Here is a 22,358-nt window from a genome sequence, read left to right on the forward strand (position 1 = left end):
ATCACGTCAGCTGATATTTGGGGTAGACTATGAATGACCTGGAAAAGTCACTTCTCATTAATGTTTAGTTTTAAAATATGCAAACAAAGAAATGAATAGTAGCGATTATAAATGGGACCTCTTTTCTTGTAAATTAAGCCTATTGATAAGAAAAAATGGTAAGGTACGCTCAGACGTGAGCAGAGGACTATTCGATCTTTAGTCGAATACTCTACCACTGAGCTTCATTTCCAGATGACACTAGTTCTGCTTTTTGAGAAGAAATGATTTGCTGATAATTGATTCTAAGTTGATTTGTTGAGAATTTCCCTTTGTAAAATTTTTTTCTTATCAATAAGAAAAAAAAAGACTATTTTTAAGATTAGGTTTTTGACACTTATCGCATGAATTTCTGTATTAAACATATCTAAAAACTCTTCCCGACAAATAAGCTTTGTGTCAAATTTGCAAAAGATGAGCTCAGCCATTTCAGAAGGTATGAGAAAGGAACTCACACAAAGTGACTTTTCTATAAAAGTATATAATTTCTAATATATGTATATTATAAACATTTCCCATGAACCTACATTCAGATACATTTTATTTTTCATGAATATGCCAGTGAAACAAAGATTGATGAACATATTGTAAACATTAAATACATACAATGCATGTGCGAAACAATGGCTATTTTTTTATTTGTATTATATTACTGGCGAGGACGGCGGCTTTCGTAAAATACGCTTAATGATATTTTAATTTATCCAAATTTCGTATATATTGTACAGTCGTGATTTCATAAGAAAAATGAATTTTGGTGCCATCAGCTAAAATTGAAACCAAAAGCAAAACTAGAATTAAAAGCTGGTGACGTATCCACTGTACCAACGTGACACGTATGTAAAATGATTATAATTTAAAAATAAAATAACATATATAAGATCTGTTAGGAGTTTTTCAACTTTTACTTATTTTTGACCCCTTAAGATATTTTAACTAGCTAAAGACCAATAAAAATGGTCCTTAAAAACGTCAATCATTGAAGGCCTCTAGCGCCGCTCTGCAACTTTTAGCTTCGGGGAATGTAGAGTTTGAAATTAAGGAGACAGGCATGCATATAGACTCTTATATATTAGATTAAAAAGCCATAATTCGCACATGTATAGAGTAGTATTGTCACATCTAACCTCATCTTTATTGACAAGATTTAAAAAAGAGTTTCCAAATAGATCTCGCAATATAAGTCAAGCTCCAATCTTTGATCCTTCGTCGCAATATTGCATCGCTGTGCTTGTTTTACACGTACTTTAAAAAGATGTGCCCTGATGAACTATTAGCACTTGCACTCCGTCGACCTACATACTCCCGACTAAGCCGATACGCAGTGAATGCCCCTAGATGCCGATATATTTTCTACTTTAATAGTTTCACTTAGATTGCTAGACTTTAGAATTTCCTCCTTGTTTTTCTGTTTCCCTGACTATATTAATCTGCAGAGGTTTTAGTGTCATGTGATTGAATCTCTCTGTACACCTACAAACAGGTCCCTGTTAGACATGGTTCCAAATAGTAGCCCCTTAATCCGAATAATATGATTCGTTTGAGGTGACAGAGTAAACGATGGGATAAACAAGATCTCAGCTAAAATAGCTAGGCGTTTTTACATAAAGCAAGAAACTCTTGAAAAATTCTAATAAATATAAAAAGCCGTGTGATCCAGTAGAACGGTTGAAGAATCACGATCTGCAGGAATTCTTTTCATGATCAAAATGGAGACGCCGGTTAGCATCTTGCAATTGTTGGCATTGTTTATTTCACTTTACACAATAAAAATATGCTAAGTTTATGACCAGCACAAACTCAAGCAAATGGAAATAAAGGAATCAAAAAAAAGATGCCAATCACATCATTACGAAAAGAACCTTTCAACCCCTATTTTAAATATATATAACATCATCCAGTAGTCACGCCATATATTCCCCCAAATCTCCAAACAATAACTAGAAGCATAGATAAGGAAGACCTTTTCTTTTACAATAGTTTGCACATACAAAACTAATAAATTTGTTTGGTTGATTTGTTTTGGTTTGATAGTTTTACAATAAACAACCCTTAGTGGCTTATTTATTATGGAATCCAATGATTTCGAGAACAAGATCTATGCTTAAAATTATGTATATATTCTCGTCGTTTTCATGGTATTTGGGTTTTTTTTTGCTTCCCCGCATATCAAACTTTTCCGAGGTCACCTATTGTGATAAATGTTTTTAATGCTTAAACTTCTTTATATATTTAAGTATTTATTTTTAGTGTTTTGTAGAGAAACATTGTTTTTATTTTACGCTTTGCAGTACATAATTAAGTTTTACAAAGGGAAAAGAAAAAAACCCCTATAAAATCGATGTTTAATGCATTTGCAAACTGAAGTGAATATCTTCAGAAAGCCTGACCTGATAACACCAGAACTATTAATGCTGATACATTAAATGTATCAGTCGTACACATTTTAAACGTTCGTCACTCGCAAAACAGGAAATGCACACAATGATTAAAAACACATTAGAATTATGGATAATAGCTGAATTCAATGAAGCAGAATTCAAGTTCATATAATATGCCACTTTTCATCAACCGATCTAAATTAATATAAACGAAAATACCGCTCATAGCTCCAATCAATAGATAACTAGCAAACACAAAACCACGAAAACGAGGACGTGACGGTGGCTCAATGGCTAATAACATGGACTAGGTGTGCCAAGTTCGTATCCAGTTCGTTCCACAGAAACACTTTCACTTTAGGGATGTTGGTAACCTTCACTCGATCATCTCCGTAAGTATCTGATAGCTTTCTAGAAGGAATTCAATGTAGAAAGATATCGTAGAAAAGAACGCCAACAATAATTATGCAATTCATAAGAAACTAGCGGGGCCTGTGGAAATTCCACAGCGGCGTCCTTCATATGTAATATATTGCTGCTGGAAATTTTATGGACATTCCGTGTGAATGGAGACCCCGCGATGTTATTGTTTTCTTTTGGTTTAAACTGTAAAATTATTTGTCTAAGTAATCTGGTTCATGTAGTGTCAGAATATATCTGATTAATACGGTTTATCGCCAATATCCTTATAGGAGTCTGTGACATTACTATTGTATGGACGTCCGGCGCGAATTAAAAAAAAAAACATGATATCATACCATCATTAGAGAGAACGAATACCACTCTTGGATCCTAGCCGTAGGACACAGAAAGTATATTTTAGTTTCGCATACGGCCCAAAAGCGGCATTTTTTATTATTTTTTTTACATTGCGTCTTCGGTGACGGGGGGGGAGCTATTTATTAAACGGAGGATAGGTGATAGCGTACTACGTACATTAAATTAGCGTATCAACATATTAATTTAATGTTCGTAGTATGCTATCACTTATCCTTATATTTTTAATACAAAGGATTTCCAGATCGAATAATAATCTGGAAATCGTATCTCACGCCTGTACGTACGAGGCCACAACCCTAGTAGATGAAAGGTCAGCTGATGGTCTACTTATGTCGCATCTCTGGTATTCTGCATAACCACTTGTTCAGCACCCCTTTCCTAAACTGAAACTCTTTAAAAAAAAAAAATGACAGTAAAATCTAAAATTACGCTTAAACCAGGACAAAACTCAAAACCAAATTGCCTCCTCAATTGAGTCTTGTATTTACGAACATCCGTGGGCTTAGAACTAATTTAAATGACGTCGAATCATTTCTCCTAACAAACGCCCCGGATATCTTAGCACTAAGTAAGACTAACCTACACTCCTCCATTCCCTCCAACTACTATAACATGCCCGGATATCTCCCACTCTACCGTAAGGGCTGACAGTTATATGCACGCGCTTGAAGTTTATATTCGAAACATCCTCCCCTTAACTAGAAAAACAAAACTAGAATCGGACGATCAAAACTATGTGCTTTAGACTTAACATGCAACATAACATCAATTACTTTTATTTTCTCTACCGCTCTCCCTAGACCCAGGACTGCACCCTAATAAACAAAGTGTCTGACAGCATAGATACAGCACTCTCCCTCGACACTAGAACAGAAGTGCATGTATTTGGTGACTCCAATGTCCACCACAACAACTGGCTTGGATTTTCTACTTACACAGACGCAGCTGGTAGCACAACACATAGTTTCTCTATATCTCATTCCCTATCACAGATGGTTACGTTTCCAACCCGTTTCCCAGATCAGCAAGAAAAACACGCATGACTCCTAGATCTGTTTCTGACAACAGTTCCAGATAATTGTGTTACGAATGCCCACAACCTACTTGAGAACGCTGATCATGCACTGATAATGGTTGAAATCGACTTAAACTTTAGAGCCAAAACTGAAGAGCCATTGATCAAAACAACGAGATATTATAAAAAGGCAAACTGGGAAGTCATCAGGGATCTCATCAGTGACGTCCATTTCCTATTGAACAGTGCGCAAATGAGACCAGGGAATGGTTCAAAATGGCAATTGAAGCACATGTATCTACGCGGACATCTTATAGAAAGGCCCATTCTCCCCAATGGTTTACTTCTACTTGTGCAGCTGCCATTGCGCAAAGTCAGCATGCGTAACGTAGGTTTAACCGACATAAGTCCAGTTCAAACAGACAGAAGTATATAGAAGCCAGAAGTAACTGTAGGAAAGAAATAGCGGCAGCTAGCAGAGAATTTACTGAAACCACAAAAAAAACCGTCGAAGCACCGAAATTAGGAACCCGTGACTTCTGGAAAATCTGCAACAGTGTAGTAAATAATGGGCAATCAACAATTCCCCCACTAACCAACAATCACGAGATAGCTTCTCGGTTGCTGAGCAAACAAAGATGATTGCCAGACGGTTTGCCTCCAACTCCACACTGGACCCTGCTAACCACCCCTACCAGACATTCCTTTGCGAACAGACGCCACACTAGACGATCCGAATATCACCCCTGCTCAGGTGCATTCTATCATAAAAAAATATTGACACTTCAAAAGCATGTGGACCTGATCTCATCCCGGTTGTGCTATTAAACAGTGGTCTTCAAAGTAGCTCCAGTGCTCTCCAAACTTTACAACAAATGTCTTGATGAATTTTGCTTTTCTGCCTGATCGAAAACTGCTTCTGTGGTACCAGTTTTCAAGAATTCTGGCAAAAGAACTCACCCAGTAAATTATCGCACCATTGGCCTCCTCCCACTTTTCGCCGTAATTAACCAAGCTCTAGTCCACCACCTTACAGATGCTAAACTTCTGACCAACCAACAATATTGATTTAGGCAAGCCCGTTCCACGGCAAACATCCTAACTAATCTATGAACGTACATACCACTCACTGGACAACGCAGGGGATGGTAGATCTGTAGCTCTAGATATATCTAAGGCTTTTGACAGAGTATAGTATGAAAGTCTTCTCAGGAAAATCCGATCATACGGTATCAATGGAAGAATACTTAACATAAATTAATCCTTCTTAGATAAGAGAAAAATCCCGGTTGTCCTCGATGGTTGTACATCTAAACAATATTATATAAATGCGGGAGTGCCTTGAGGGTCTATCCTTGGACCTCTATTATTCGTAATATTCATAAATGACCTCCCTGACAAAATTGTCTGTCAGGTGGGTATATAGGCTGATGACACCACGCTCTATAACAGACACGACAGGAAAACAAATCAACACATATCTAACAAAAATAGCAGAAACAATAGAGGATTACCTCAAATCTGTAGTGGAATGGGGACAAAAATGGATGGTCACTGCCAAGGCTTAACTTGTTTCCTTCAATACATAACAGAAACCTTCTCTCCCAACAACAGCAACGACCAGAGTGATTATCTGAAAGTACATCTTTTAAACTCCTCGGCCTAACGTTCACAGGAAACACGAGTTGGAACACTTACATTGAGAGCATTGCCAGGACCGCCGGGAAGAAGGTAGGCTAGAAGCTACTAAAGCCTGAAAGTATCCTGTACCTCTATAAGATCACCATTCGCCCATGTATAGAGTATTGTTGTCATATTTTGGCTGGTGCATCTGCTACTAGTCCTTCACTCTTAGACAATGTTCAAAAGAAAGTTGCTAACCTGATAGGTCCTGAACTGTCATCTAACCTTCAGCCTCTGTCCCATCGACGCAGTGTAGCATCCTCTGCCTGTTCTACAAGTACATTAACGCTGAATGCTCCGACGAACTGCAAGCACTTGTGCCCCCTCGACGCAAATACCCCAACAAGCCCGACAAGCAGCTAAATCCCATCCCTTCACAGTAGATATCCCAAGATGTAAGAGAGCCTTCTACTGCAGTAGTTTCTCCCACAGAATCGCTAGACTTTGTAACACCCTTCCGGGTCCCTGCTTCCCCAACTGTACTGACACGCAAAAGTTCAAGTGTAACGTAAACCAGCATCTTGCTGTTCAACTACCCACATAGTACCCCTGTGGCTTATGTCCCTGATATTAGCCCCCTACATCAAAGTGGCAATGTGCCTAGTTTGGGGTGAAAATGCAATAAAATAAAGGGACTACGGTATTGATATATAGATTAATTAATGCATAACGTCACTAAACTACATACACGATGTTTCTACTGAATCTTATGCTCACATAGAACCTATCCATTTTAATAGAAATTTAAATGGTCCTTATAATCGATACAAGGTAGCCCACTTAAAAGTAACCCGATCTCTAATCTTTCACTTTATGAGTAACTGCCACCAAAAGACAAAATGCTATACTTTTTCCAACAAGATGGCGCTACATGACATGCGTATCACAGATCAATAACACGAGTTCATGACAATTTACGGAAGAGAGAACATGAAGCAAAGGGTTATGGCCATCACGTTCCCGTGACTTGTCATCATGTGGTTTTTATTTTGGGGGGACTTTAAAACAAAAACTTTATGCAAATAGTTTCCACAATCTAGACTAACTAAAGGAGAACACTACCGACGCTATCAGGAGAATCAACAGATGAGATCTAAAGGCAGTATTTGCAAACATTGTTCAACGTGCCCAGAAATGCATAGATGCCAACGGGGAGCACTTCCAGCATCTTTTATAACACTACTGGTGATTTAATTATTACTACAGGTAATTTAAGCGATAAAAGAATCTTCCTCTTCTCTATATTTTCTGGGCTACTTTTAAGTGGGCCATTCTGCGTATTATGCGTATCTTTATTATTTGTAATTGCATCCTCAAGTGCATTATTTCAATCTGGGCATTCTTCTAACAAAGTTGTGAATCTATCAATTTGGAACCTTGCTTGTCAAATTCCGGCATAATAATTCAAATGTTTTTTTGTAGATGCTCTTAAAGTTCAGACATTACTACGACCGAAACATTCTGAATAAAAGTACAAAAATAAAAAACTAATCCACATAATGTAAATTATTAATGATCGCCAAACAAATTACGAAATGTATACATTGTAAATATGTTTATTTCAATGTAATTAACTGATATATTCCCTGCCTCCTATGCTGCAGCTCTTTTGTCTGGTTGAACTAGTTGTTTTCATTAATTCGCTATTTTCATACATTATTGACATACAGCTACACATTCCAGTATCTTGTATCCAAGTATTGCAGGTTTTAGGACGCTCTTCCTGCTGAAGGTCTCTTCCTACGTATAGCCGTAGCTATATCATAAGATTTACGCTAAAATGCGTCTATCATTTTGGTTCGCTCCTTACACCAAGTAGCTTCACGTCTCGGCTGGCGCGTTTTCCACTAAAACAATTTATATATACATATATAGGTTTTTATACACGGACCAATCATGTTGACACACCGGTTCTTACCAGATCACCGAATTTAAGCAACGTTGAGCCCGTCCAGTACCAGATGGGTGACCATTTAAAAAGGCGAAGTGATGTATGTACCGTGAGGTAAAATACCAGGTTGAGAAACTGGCGAGGTCTATCTTTCTCTCGAGGGTAGATGGGGCTCTTAATCCGCGGTAGGCACCCCATCTAGTGATGGCGTCACGATAAAAATATCCTTGATAGCCCTAGCGAAGCATCAAGTATTCAGCTACTGACAAGATTTGAATTATACTTCAAGCGTGTAGTGATTTCAATCTCTGCTACGACAGCGCTGGATAGAGTTTTTGTATATGTTATATAATAACTTGCCGATCTACATGCACATGCATTCCCGAGTAACATTATCTCTGTCGATGAACATGTGAGCAGGAGTTTTAAATTTTACCCCGAATCTACATATCGTTCCTGACCTATTGTAAAAGATAACGCCGCGTCTGACATTACTCTCGGAACCTCTCGTTGTCGGATACTCATATTTAAGACTAGCGAGGGGTACCCGGCGTTGCCCGAGTGTTTGGAGATCGGTGTGGTCCGCGGGGGGTGTTAATGAAAACCTAACAATAAGCGAAGTAAAAAAAGCAAACAGAAAAAAAACGAACGTTAAAACTTATCTAAAAAATAAAGCGGTGGGAGTACCCGGGCGATGGGGGGGGAGTAACCAAAACATAATAAGCGAAGTAAAAAAAAAAACACAATAAAACTAACGTAAGGCAAACGAAAGATGTTAAATTTAAAAATCTGAATAAAAACAAAAAAGAAAACAGAAAAACGTGCGTTAAAACTTCTGAAAAAAAAAAAAACGTGAAAAATGGCTTAAATAAGCCTGTTTCGATATTAAAATTTAAAAAATGTGTGGGCACCCGGGTGTTTTGCGGGGGGGGGTCGGTCGGGGGGGTGTTAATGAAAACCTAAGAATAAGCGAAGTAAAAAAAAAAACAAACAAAAAAAAAACAAACAAAAAAAAAAACGAACGTTACGTGAAAAATGGCTTAAATAATCCGGCTTCAATAATAAAATTAAAACAATCGGAAAAAAGACATCTCATAACACGATTCGAGCACAAAACCTTTAGATATTGACCCAACGCTCTAACCAACTGAGCTAACACGGCGTACATGAAATTGAGTCAGTTCTCCAAATATTTAAACTAAATCAGGTTATAACGTCGTATGACGCACGCGTAGAACCGATCTTGTCATGAGAGGACGGACTTTGCTGACTCCCCTGTAGGAAAGTGTTGATTTCAGGGTGAAAAATTAACGTTTTTAACCAATTTTTGGATATTTGTCGGGCGAAGGATGGGAGCTTTCATATGAGGTCAAGTTTGTGAATTTTTGTTCTGTTTGTCGAAAGGTTTTAGCAGACACAAACATACACACACATACATACATACATTTTCGCTTTTATATATATATATATATATAGATGGGTGAGCAGAAGTATTTCACGCACATGTAATGCGACAGAAAAAAAAATCAATTTTCTCCTGTTGCATTTTCTTATTCATTGCATTACTGGAAAAGTGATAATATCGAGGCTTCACTTCTCATAACATAGGATCCCTCCCACTTTTTCCACTGCTAACAGTATAGGATTATACATAAACACTTCCTCCACATAATTTTAGACATCACTTACAATTACTACTAAAGTGTGTTCCCAACCCACATTACATACATTTTATCCCTTTGATGCAATTCCTTTTTTTTTTCTGTGGGACGTGCAGTCTCAAATATGTACACCGAGAGAGTAGCAAGTCTTTCACTTTGATACAAATTTACCATCCTCCGTAAACCAAACGCACAGCTTCCTTTTATTTTTAAGGTTACTTTACCGTGTGTTACCGCTTTAGTATTTGCCTTTCACTCTAATACTTTTCAATACATAACTTATGATTTCATATCCACTTAAAATGCTTCATTATTCTTTATCGTTAATAAGAATAACAGTTTAGCCCGAACCTACCACATCGTTATGCATATTACGCTTGTGTACGAAGTTTTGAGATCGGATTGTCACAGAAACACACATGTAAGCTTGCTCTAATCTGGTTGCCTGGGCGTATTACTAGCCCGAAACCTGACCGGGTTCTAACTTTTCTATCAGACTCTATTCACTCCCTTTGTTTATTTCAGTATACTTCCCGATATGCTTAAAAATATCACTTGAGCATAGCCAGACAATGTACATACGAGGTTTCTGCCGTACGCTCTAAACACAAACCCATCGAGTATACGTTCAACGCCGAATCTATTCGCTTCCAACAAGACCTGTTTCTTTTATTTTAGGATGTTCACGTGAAATTATTTTTCTGTGGTATTTCATTTTCTCACATTTTGGACCAAAACAATTATAACAATTGTAGGGAAAAGAGTTGTCTCCCGTAAATTTTATTTTTTTTTTCTATAATTATTTTTCTTTCTCTTGATGGATGGGGTTCTCCGTTTGCCATGTTTAATTTCGTAAAATGTTAGGTGAAAGTACACATTTTGTCCAAGACACACCTTGATATTGGTATAAGTTTTCAAACCATAACGTCATTTTTTGCCATCCCTCCCAGCAGTTTATTTGATATAGGAAACTAATCAATTATTATTACTTTTTTTTACATCCCTTTTCACATTTTTAAGAGATTTGACCGTACTATGCTTTTTTTGGAGGAGGGAGCTGTGTGTGATAGTAAAATTTACACTTTTTGAAGAATCTTTAAGTTCTTTTGATTCTTAGCAGTATTTGTGTTCAGTGCATTGTTAAATGAAAGTACAAAATAAACAAGTAGAGCAGTACCTTATCTTGCCTTTGGTAACATTCTTAGTGTAAAAGTGGATAACACACTAAAACTTAACGAGCTTACAATTTTTCAAATAGTTGTATTCATTAGATTGTTAGATGAAAGTACAGAATTTTTAATTCGACACCCATCCGTCCTATGTTAATGCTTTTTTTTTAAATAATGTAATTGTACATGGTCCTGCATCCTCACACGACTAAATTTAGGCAAAGTTCGCTTGTTAATGTGGGGTACATCCATCCGTCCCAGCAGAGTAGAACTGTGGCACTATAATTGTAGCATAAGAACAGATACCACAGTTTGTCTCTAGAAACATGGATGTTCTTTATAGTACAAGGAAAACATGAACACATTGGTTTCAGCATTTTCTAATACTGCGTCGTTAACATTTCATATTTCCATTGTATATTTCTATTTCATTTAATGAAATCAGAATCCCTAGGAATGTTGCCATTATCTATGCTGAAGTAATAGTTATCCGTTAATAAACAATGCCTATAAGCAGATCCAGAAAACATGCAGAAAATGATGACCTTATCTATACTATGGCAAGTATCGGAAATCCTTATTTGTCACTTATTACAAAAGAATACATGTTTCTTTAGGGTGAAAATTCCATATAGACACGTTGATTTAATTTAGATAAAATAAAATACGCATTAAGTGCGCTTGAAAGCCAAATCACAACGTAATAGTAGGAAAGTAAACAAATATTTTTACTTTGAAAATCATAAACTATTTCGGAGCTATACTCCATCCTCAGTGTGTTTTTTTTTCTTTTTTCCTTTTCTTCTTCCTTGCCATATTATTTCACAAGACTCATAAAAATAGCAGGTAAGTAACAGCCCTAAAACGTAGTTTGTGGTGTTTATATGTTCACATAAACAAAATAATTATAAGCTGATATTTATTAAAAATAAATACTTATTTTACTTTGCTATTTTAATAATAATGGACAATAGAGTAAATAATGGTTTCATATATATATATATATATATATATAGATATAACAAGAGTATGAAATGAAGACAAAACTATATTTGCAGATAGAGAATGGGTCATTTATTTAATAATGAAATACAGGCAAAATTTGTGGGAAAGAAGGGCCTCTTTATCCCAGGGCATTTCGAAGCCTAATGCTTCTCATCAGAAGAGTAGAGAAGGTGCTAGGTAGCATGGGGAAGATGCGGCGTCTAACGTAAGGACCATTAGGGACGAAAGAGGTTAAGAGGAATTATAAAATGTTGCGGGAAGCTTTATTGAATCTAAATAAATAAGGAGAAGCTTGTTATATATAGTAAGATATAATAGATTATATATGGTCTTTAACATAGTACTGGGATCAAGGGGTATGTGTATTATGGTTAAATAGGGGGTGTACTGTTGGCGTTTGGTAATTTATTTTAACGGTTTGTGGGGTGTATTTTCTATGGAGTGGGTAATTTTGATTTTGATTGGTGCCACCTAAACGGTAAATGGCGGCTATAAATTCGCTTATAATTGGGGGGGGGTAAAACTTGAAGGTAATATGCGGCAATATATTTATAAGTCTCCACTATTATCATATAGGGAGTATGATCATAAGGGGGCGGTCGGAGATTAGGGTGGCAATGACTATGAGTGCGTTTAACTTAATGCAAAATGTTAAGTATAAATATTGATGTCAAAGTGGAGGAGTAAGGAAACCATTATTACTTATGAGAGTGGTAAAAATATACCAAATAATAGTAGGGTGATTATAATAGTACGAAAGATAATAGTAATGAAAATTATAGTAGTAATAATAAAGCTGAAATAAAATAGAAGTAAAATTAAAGATAAAAATAAAGATGAAATACAGACAAAATTTAAGGTAAGCATTAAAAATAAACATTATAGAAGATAGAAGTAATTTCCAAATTAATGTTAATAACAGTGAAAATGGAGATAATGGTAGCGGTTATGCTAGCAATGACGGGTATGATAATAACAGCAATTATAATGATTACAATAATACTGATAAAAACAATAACTATAGTAATAACATTAAAAACAATGCAGTAATAATAATGATAATAAAGACGGTAGTAACAATACTTCTACTACTACCTCCAACATAATCACCACTACTATCAATGATAATGAAAATACTGCTAATACTAATTAGGGGTGCATAAAAGGGATACTGACAAGTGGGTGGATCAGAGTAGCAGAAAATGGGGTTGAGGAGTGATGGTAAGTGGTCCCGTACAAAATAAAGAATGAATATATATATATATATATATATATATATACATATATATATATATATAGGCTCCAATAATTATTGTTGAGCTTGGCATTATCCGGATAAGTCTCCTTTGTGGAATTGAACTTTCTATTTTCCTTTTGCATCAAGCTATATATATATATATAATGCACTTCATATATATATATATATAATCTTACATAAAAAAACGAGTGAAGAGTAACCTTATAAGTTAATATTTTACTATAAAATTCTATCCACATTGTTTTCCGTAATAATATTACATAGTAAGGGATAAGAGCTAACACAGTTCACGCCCTCACCTGAAAATAATGAACAGAATAACTAAGAAACATTTTAGCACTAATTTTTTTATGTGCATATAAAGTTTCTATATTTCCGTACTAAATACGCTACATCACACCCACAAACGTTTTAATTAAATAATCGAATCCACTGTTCGATACATTTGCTCTGTGTCTGCATTTATTGATTTGAATAAACAGAATACAAAACTTAGTCTGCATTCAAACATTGTTTTAGAGTCTGATGAAGAATAGTAGTTTATATAGTAATTTCTTTTAATGAATTCAACAATGAATTTTCTAATACTAAAGTATTTATATACGTACAAAAAAGATGTTTCTTTTCACTTAAGGAAACAATGTTTTACAGAAATCGCATTTACATTCAAATAAGTACAAAATATTTTATACACTAAGTAATGACGGAACGGGAAAGCTAGTCTATATATATATATATACATATATATATATATATATATATAAAAACCTTGAAAGATTTGGACTTAAGATTTTTAAACGTATTTCGACATTTTTAAACGTTATTCGATATAATTAAACGATTCATTTAAAAAAAAAACTGAACGTATTTTAGAAATTTTTAAACAAAATTCGATCTAATTAAACGAAAATTTAAGTTTTTAATCGATACCAATATAAATTTTAAGGTTTTTTTTATACATAAGAAAAATTAGATTTTTAAAATAATTTGGTTCTAATTAAAATCAATTTATATAAGGAAAACATTTTTTTTTTCGAAATTAGATTTTAAATTTAAATAATTCAAAGTTTAAAGTTAATGAAATCATCATCATCCGATAAATAAACGGCAGCGGGCGGTTAATAAAACGAAATTTAAACGTGAACTCGCGAGGCATATATATTTCACACTTCCGGTTATAAAATAGACGATTATTGGCTGAAGAGAGCTTGATAAGGATACCTTAAACGGTCCTTATTATCGAGCTTGAAACCGACGGTACCCATGATCTGTCTCATCTAAGAACTTTCTGTACACAATATATATATATATATATAGAAATTCGTAATTATTAATGTGTGCTGAATCCAATGTTCTTAATATGATCAATAGTGCCGTATTCATATTTACTTCATTTCAGTTACCTCATCCCGTGAATATATCTCTTGTCTCTAAAGAGTGGATTGTTTCCAAAGTTTTAAATCTTGGCACGTTGATCTATATATATATATATATATATATATATATAAGTGTTTGCGTGTGTCTTTATTGATAGGAATATATGTGCACTAAAGTCTGTATGCGTCTCTAAGTGTGTGCTTTTTAAGTATATGTCGCACGCTTGACTAAACCTATTAAAATGTGGTCTTATAGCTCCTATTGATGAAAATACAGTTTAATCATGTTCAATGCCATATACATGCTAAAATTGATTCAGCGTGGATAACTAAGGAATCGATAGTAAAAATCGATAAATAGGCATCGAAGTAGAAGCTATGTACTTATCTGACTAATAGAATTCTGATAATATACTCACGTCTTTCTTGCCCCTCAAGCTAAGGTCTCAGTGTCGCATCAGTTTTGTTCTCTGACAGAGTAAACATTTATGTGGAAATATTCTTTATTCACGTATATTTCCCTCATACTTATTTAAGAAGCTCAAGGTATTTACAGAGCATATAATGTATAAATGACAAAAGTCCAAATTTTTTTAAACGTTTCGTATAAATTCAGTGGCCACGTAAACATGTATAATATGATTATAATCATATGGTGTTATTTGGGTAAATATGGCTATATTAATTATAAAAACAAATTTACTAATTACTAAATAGAACATTTCTGGCAGAATACCTAAGTTAATGTTCTTTGGTTATACGAATATGTGGGTTTTAGTGAGTTTATTTCTAAGTTAAAAATGGCGTAATGTAAGCAAACTCTTAGGTATCTGCAGCTTCTTTTCCAATTTTCGGATTTTTTTAATCATGTTCAAACGGATTTTAATCTCTTTTGGTGGATTGATTGTTATTTCTTCTGACAAGTTTAGGGCAAACAAGATTTACTTATTGATATAAAAAAGACTAAAGATGGTGCAGATATGGCGCCGATCGTATAGCTGTTGAAACCGCAAATAAGTGTTATTCGCTCTTTGTGATATAAAGGTATTTATGTATAATCTTAAACTGTACATACAAGCATAACAGACCCGTTACACCACACGCACACACACACACACACATATATATATGTGTATGTGTGTATGTGTGTGCGCGTATATAACAAGAGAATCTTAGGGTCAATCCGTCAAATCTTAAGCCGAGCAGCGGCTAGATTCGCACTAGTTTGGGCAAAAACAAGCAGGGTATTAAACAAGGACGTATCCCCTATTCCAACGAGCATCAATGAAACTGAAGTAATTTCGTCAGAATCTGACAAAGAAACACTTTCTACCTTTTTCCGATCAGGGCCAACAACATTTCCTTCTTTGATTGAAAAAGCGCTATGCGATATACAAGTATCTATGCTTGATGTTCCCAAGCTTATCAAAAAATTTGATTCCAGTAACGCTACTGGCATTCTTTCTATAGTGCTCAAAAAGCTTCATTCGCAAGCTCCCATATTTACAAAACGTTTCTTTTAGAAGAAGTTCTTCGTAATACCTTAAAAAACATCATCAGTCTGTATTTAAAAACTCTGGGGATCGCTATTCTGCCCCTAAGTTCAGAATAATCAGACTAATAAGTATCCTCTGTGTCATGAGTAAGTTGCTGGAATCTGTCAAAAACAGATAAGTCATCAACCACCTCAGCAAAAGTAAATTACATAGTGATATTCAGTATGGTTTCCGTTTTTTGAAATCTACAGCTGATGTACTGTTATATATGTACTAACAAAGAGTTAGTTACTCTCTCGACAAGGGCTACATTTCTAGAATAGCTCTTGACATATCAAAGACTTTTTAGAGACTATGCCATAAAGGTCTCCTTCACAAGATCGCAAGTTATGGAATAGCTGGAAATACCCTCTCAATTATTAAACCCTTTCTCTCTGATAGGTTTCTAAGAGTAATCATTGGTGAGAAGAAATCAGAAGTTCACAGTATTAATGCTGGAGTTGCTCAGAGTTCCATTCTGGGTTCCACTTTTTTCCTTATCTTCATCCACGATCTCCCAAACCGCATCCTTAGATAATTTGTAGACATTTATGCAGACAACACTACTTTTATGGTAACACTTCAATAGAAGATAATAACAGATCAACGCTTCCATTTCGGCTGACCTTATGCACGTGGTGTAATATCTTTTACTAGAAATCCGACACGTATTATAGCGAATAAATGCATTTCGTCACAATAAGTTTGAAAGTGTCTATGGTTATTACAGTCGATAATACGCAATCAACAAATATACGTGATCAGGACTGGGGAAACAAGAACAATCTACATCCGCAAACTAAAGTTTTCCGTTCGAAATACCGTATGCATTCTAGAATTCGAAAAATACACAAGTTGGAGCTTACATTGGCCAATAAGTGGTGAAATTTATATCCAAGCTAAGAATAGTAGTCTAAATAATCCTAATACTAAAAATGTTTGTTAATTACTTAGAATTATTTCTATGACAACAGCATATTTTTTACCTTGATTTGATTCTTAGGTATATATCTATTGATATTCTATGTAGAATGTGATCCTCGGTGTATTAATTATTTCTGTGTCAGATTTATATTTGAGAGTAACAAAAGAATATCATGTCATAGCCTTACTTATAATTAACAAAACGTTTAATTAACAAAACGTGTAATTATTTCGGCAAATAAAGGACACGAGGGTGGATGTAATTCTTATGAATAGCTAGTAGTGTGCTATTAGCTATTCATATATTGCATTCTTCTATTAGTCATGTCTTCCGAGTTAATACGAATTATATTTACCTCCCAGCATGCTAAGACATACTTCCCATTTGACTTCCGTTTTTATGCCTCATTTTCATACGCTACAAAACAATCTTATCTACGTCTTCTCCACGTTCAATATGTAGCAAGAGTTAATATAAACAGAGTTCTAATTATATTAGCTTTGTGCTCGAAACAAAAAGTGAATTCACAACGTAAACCACACACAGAAATTATATACGTTTCCTTTATCAACGACTAGAATGCATAGGGTATTTCAAAATATTTTAAGATGATGAGGTGAGGCCAGATATTTCGGGTGAAATATTTTCAACATGTGTTAACTCCCTGCTTACTCATATGTGTCAATATGAACAATTCTGTGAGCGTGCGTGTCTCCTAATTGCTTTAAGAAATACTTGTCTGTTAAGATTTCGTACATTATTTTAATTGCTATGCGTTTTCGTTGCTGCTAACTTTTGTAGATTCAAAATATGACTTGACTGCTAAAAGTTTCTATCCTTGTATATAGTATAGGGATCAATTCTAAACGGGTAACCCTTTACAATTTTTATTACTTTTGTTGAATATATTTTTACTCTTCTTCCCCCCCCATTTCTTTTGCTATTCATTTTATTTTAAACTTGGAGCTGATTTTTATTATAAAAGCATTTATATCTTTGTTTATAAGTATTTTTCTAGCTTTCGTACAGGATCACTACTTACGAGCTAATATTTTTGAAAGATGATACGAACCAAATACTTCATTAATTTTAGTAAAATTGACAGTTGGAATATATCTTGCTTTTATAAATGTTATATGGAAAACATTGATAAGCAACATCTGACTAAAGTTCATTAACTGCTGAAAAATACGTCATTGGATATCAATAGACTTTTGGAAGCAATAAACATTAAGATTTTACTTACAAATCTAAATAAATGAGAAGAGACAAGCTCATAATGGGTTGCTAAAAATGTAAAATACATTCCATCAAACGTTTAGTCAATACGCCCCCAGGTTCTTTTATTTTCTGATCATTTCAAAAAAGTTATTTGTAATGAAAGACGACAATGCTTTCATCATTTTTTTATGGTAAAACGATAAATATTCTGTTGTCATTAGATCTCATTCAGATGTGTTTGCCGTTCAGTCACCATCAGATTTTGCAATATATTAATTAATACTGTTTCTCATTCACTTTCTATGGTCACAGCATGTCCGTAAGGTAAACAATAACAATGATGCGAAGAAATTGTATTTGTCCGTCTCACAACGTAAGCATCCAAAGTCGTGTCTGACCTTAACTTCTCCATATTTGATGTATTACCAAAGTGATATCAGACACGTTGATTACTAGAAAACTATTTATACTATCACTCTGGACTTTTTAATAATATTAACTCTTGCTTTTATGTCAATAAAGTTTTGCGTATCAGAAAAGGCCCCATTTCCAGAAGACGCTTCATAATCTCAATAAAATAAATGATCATCCTGTAGAGTTTAAAGTATGACCCACAGCACTTGAACTCCTTTAAAGATCGACTCTTCATTGTTCGCCGTTTTTGTTTCTTACGCATACGTGTCTTTTGCTGACGGAAGCATGCTCATCAAGCTTAAAACTAACGTTTTCCATTAGTGTTTGAGCATTTATATTCATCAACTCTCGCCACTTCGCATTACTTATCTCGTCCTTCTTCATTATACATGCAACACCTCTTGCTTCTTTTTCTCCTCCTGGTCACCCCGCGCTTGTATCAGAGAAAACATACCTTTTGCTTCTTTGAGGTGAAGTTGTTCGTAGCATTACTACTAACACATTATTCTAAAGACTCCAAAATTAGTTTTATTATCAAACAGTACAGAAAGTATTTGCTTATCTTTTGCAGTCAATATTTCGATACGTAAAGAGATGCCCGATTATTAGTTAAAAAAATTCTTCCACATATCTTTTAGAAATATAGTTAAAAAAATTATTTGTGTTGATTTTGCACCGTATAGAAAATGTAAATTGTAAAACACATTTTATGCCGTAGTTTCTTTTTGATTTTCATCAAAGGAAAAAAAAACATTGCAAACAACAAAAATATGTGCAGTCTAAGATGAAGATACTATAGCTGACATAATTATGCAAAGGTAGTTCGCAATGTTTTGACCTGGGGGTCTTGGCTCTAATAATGACAAACGCGCAAGCAGATCTCCCTCCACAGATGAAGATTACAGACTACATATTGAGAATAATTGGAAGGCTTAGCTTTGGAAAATTTCATAAACCTTGGATGCAGAAATCAGTTCGAGTATTGGTGCCTCATGATTCAAATTTAGCATGAACTTTCTGGACATCCTTATTTTTAAACGAAGTTTTTGTATTAATGGCTTGTATAGGAAGTTAAACATGGGACTCATGCTACACAGAATTTTCCGCATTATATCCTCATCAGCATTTATCAGAATATTGCATGGAAATAATGTTACTTCGTGTTTTCATATATCTCTGTAGTACAAGGTTTGCTACTGAGCCAGCAAAATTCTTAGTTATTCACGAACCTCTTCTATATAATTGTGTATGTGTGTGTAAAGGTTTTTATGGGTATATATATATATATATATATATTTTATTAAACATTTGAATGATCTTGGGTGCAATGTCATTACTTAATGAGGTATGTTTTTCACATATCATTTAAGAAAAAGTATCATAACGAAGGTAAACTTTAAGACACTTTAAATTTATTTTTCTCCTTTACACGAATTTAATATTTTAATAAAAAATTTAAAAAACATAACACAACAGGAGAAATAGGTGAGGAGTAGAGAAGAAATAAGTTATTGAAAAAAAGTAAACATAACACCATAAATACTACGGACACATGGAACAACTCCGGAAAAGTTTTAAAAAAGAATAAGAGATTGGAATCCGAGTGGTAGCTAAAAAGATACGACCGATAACAAAAATGAAAACGGTTGAAATATTAAGGAAAACTCTTAAATAAGGAAGCTAATACACATTATCCATGGGCGCTAGACAGACATATAGAAACTGCTACTGAGATAAAACACAAAGAAACACCACATGTAATTATGAAAACTGAAATTTTAGAATTATAGCATAACCGTCGTCGCCTTCTTTTTTATCACACCAAATAAGTGAATAGAGTCAAGGGGGATGGAATGACCGAGGAGCGAAAGCACTAACCAAACTTCTACACTGGATGAATGTGAAGAGGACTAAGACCTTACGGAGGCTTATTACGATGCAAATCCTAGCGAAGCCCAATGGTCGCTACCAATGAGAAATCAATGATAAACGGCTATCGCAATAACGCAAATTTACAATAGTTATTGAAATTTTTGGTGAGTACTAGAAATCTAGAGACTTGCATAACTCAGACTTTAGGGACACCACTGGTTGGCAAAGAGAAATATCTGGTGATGGCCTGCGTTAAAGCTCCTAGTGAGTAATGATAATAAACTCTAGTTAGACTTTTTCGGCATCTCAAAATAATCGTTGGTAACAAGGGGAAAATCGTTTGAAAACATAAGCAAAAAAACACAATAACTAAAGAAAGTGAACAAAAATAAAAATAGTATTAGGATATATATATATATATATATATATATATATATATGTGTGTGTGTAAGTGTACGTATGTGCGTATGTGCACAGAAAAATATGTTCTTTCCTCATGAGCTGCTACATACAAAACGTAAAAGCAGGACTCCCTGCGGTAAAATATTTGTTATAATGTATCTAACGCATCGCACGATATAACAGGACTTTCCATTAAAATACTTAAGGCAGGCACAGGGAAGCAACATTAGGGCGATTGGACGGAGGCTGGAGTCTAGTTTACAAAGCGGAATCTATTCTATTGAAAACACTTATTTGGACCCCATCCAAGCGGGAGAGACAGGTGGTAGATGCACCAGCCCATATGTGGCAACAATACTCCATGCATAGACATATGGTAGCCTTGTATAGGGAAAGGATACACTCAGGTATGAGTAACTTTCTAACACGGTAGAGGGAGCCTATTTCTTGCGGTAGCTTTTGTAATGTCCTCGATGTATTTGTTCCAGTTAAAATTCTCCGTGAATATGAAACGGAGGAGTTTGAAGGAATAAATTCCTTGATAATACCTGTTTTTAATTATTGATTTCAGGAATTATCTTTTATTGCTAAATTAAAAAGAATGAAAGGTACCGTATAAACCACTGGCACTTTCAATTCCTCGTCAAATCAACATATTTGTAAGCAAATGAACAAAATCAGAAGTAAACCTCGACATTCAGCAGAGAACTGGACACGTTTAGTCTAATAAAAGACGCGAGAATATTTTATATTGTTCCAGGAAAGACTTCGAAAATTTTAGATCTGTGTGATGGCGATACTGGTGTAAAAGAACAAAGTGGCTTACGGTGGTATTTAAAATATTACTGGTCATGTATTAACTGTGGGTCGTTTGTTTGGGAAATAGCTTCAAGTATTTTAAATTCTTTCAATTGGTTTAAGAAAGTATTGTATTAGTATAATAAAGTATGGCCTATCTCAAATTGGACAGGGCAATTATGTTTTTGCAGATTTTCCAGGATGCATAACAAGCTGCGGGATAATGCAGTGGCAGTATAACATTATTATTATTATTAGTAGTAGTAGTAGTAGTAGTAATGCTCTTTTAAAGGGTATTCATTAATATAAAAAAATTAATGCGGTCTCATTTTTTTAAGTGCAATGAGTATTTTTAATATAAGGTTAGGATTTTGAATTTCTCATAGTAATCAGGTGTTTAATAAATTTATTAATTACTTATTAAAGTGTTCATATGTATCTGTACACATTTTTCTGTCTATTTTTCTTAAAGTTTGGTGCTAATAGAGTTCGAAATGTAATGTGAGGTATTATTATTAGTAGTAGTAGAAATAGTAGTGTTCAAGTTTTGCATCATTATTTTATTTCATCATCGACAATATAATTAGAGAATTTGTGATTAAAGACTGCTTTATATTTTTAGACAGGCTTCGACATTAAGGCAAATAAAAGGAATAGATATTTACCTTTCCTTTCGACTGATATGTGATAAATTGGATTATATATATATATATATATATATATATATATATGTAAAAGAGATTTAGAAGGCTGTCACAATGCGAGGAATGAATTCTAGTCGCTGTTGGTAAGAGGAGACGAGAACAAGTGGCGATTTACAAATCAATAAGTACACACATTATATATATATATATATATATATATATATATTCAGTTGTATGGTAAAATGTCTTGTATTCATGCGACCTATTCCATTATTTATTTCGGAAAAAT

At 34.4% G+C, this 22,358-nt stretch overlaps 1 long non-coding RNA gene across 1 annotated transcript in view; it reads right to left on the reverse strand.

The window, feature by feature from the left end:
• LOC145245707 (uncharacterized) overlaps nucleotides 1-22,358 on the reverse strand; it is an 839,291-nt gene that overhangs the window by 291,324 nt on the left and 525,609 nt on the right. The window lies entirely within an intron of this gene.

The sequence above is a fragment of the Euprymna scolopes genome, chromosome 23, assembly GCF_053919585.1.
Source record: "Euprymna scolopes isolate OS-2025 chromosome 23, ASM5391958v1, whole genome shotgun sequence".
Taxonomy (NCBI): Eukaryota; Metazoa; Mollusca; class Cephalopoda; order Sepiida; family Sepiolidae; genus Euprymna; species Euprymna scolopes.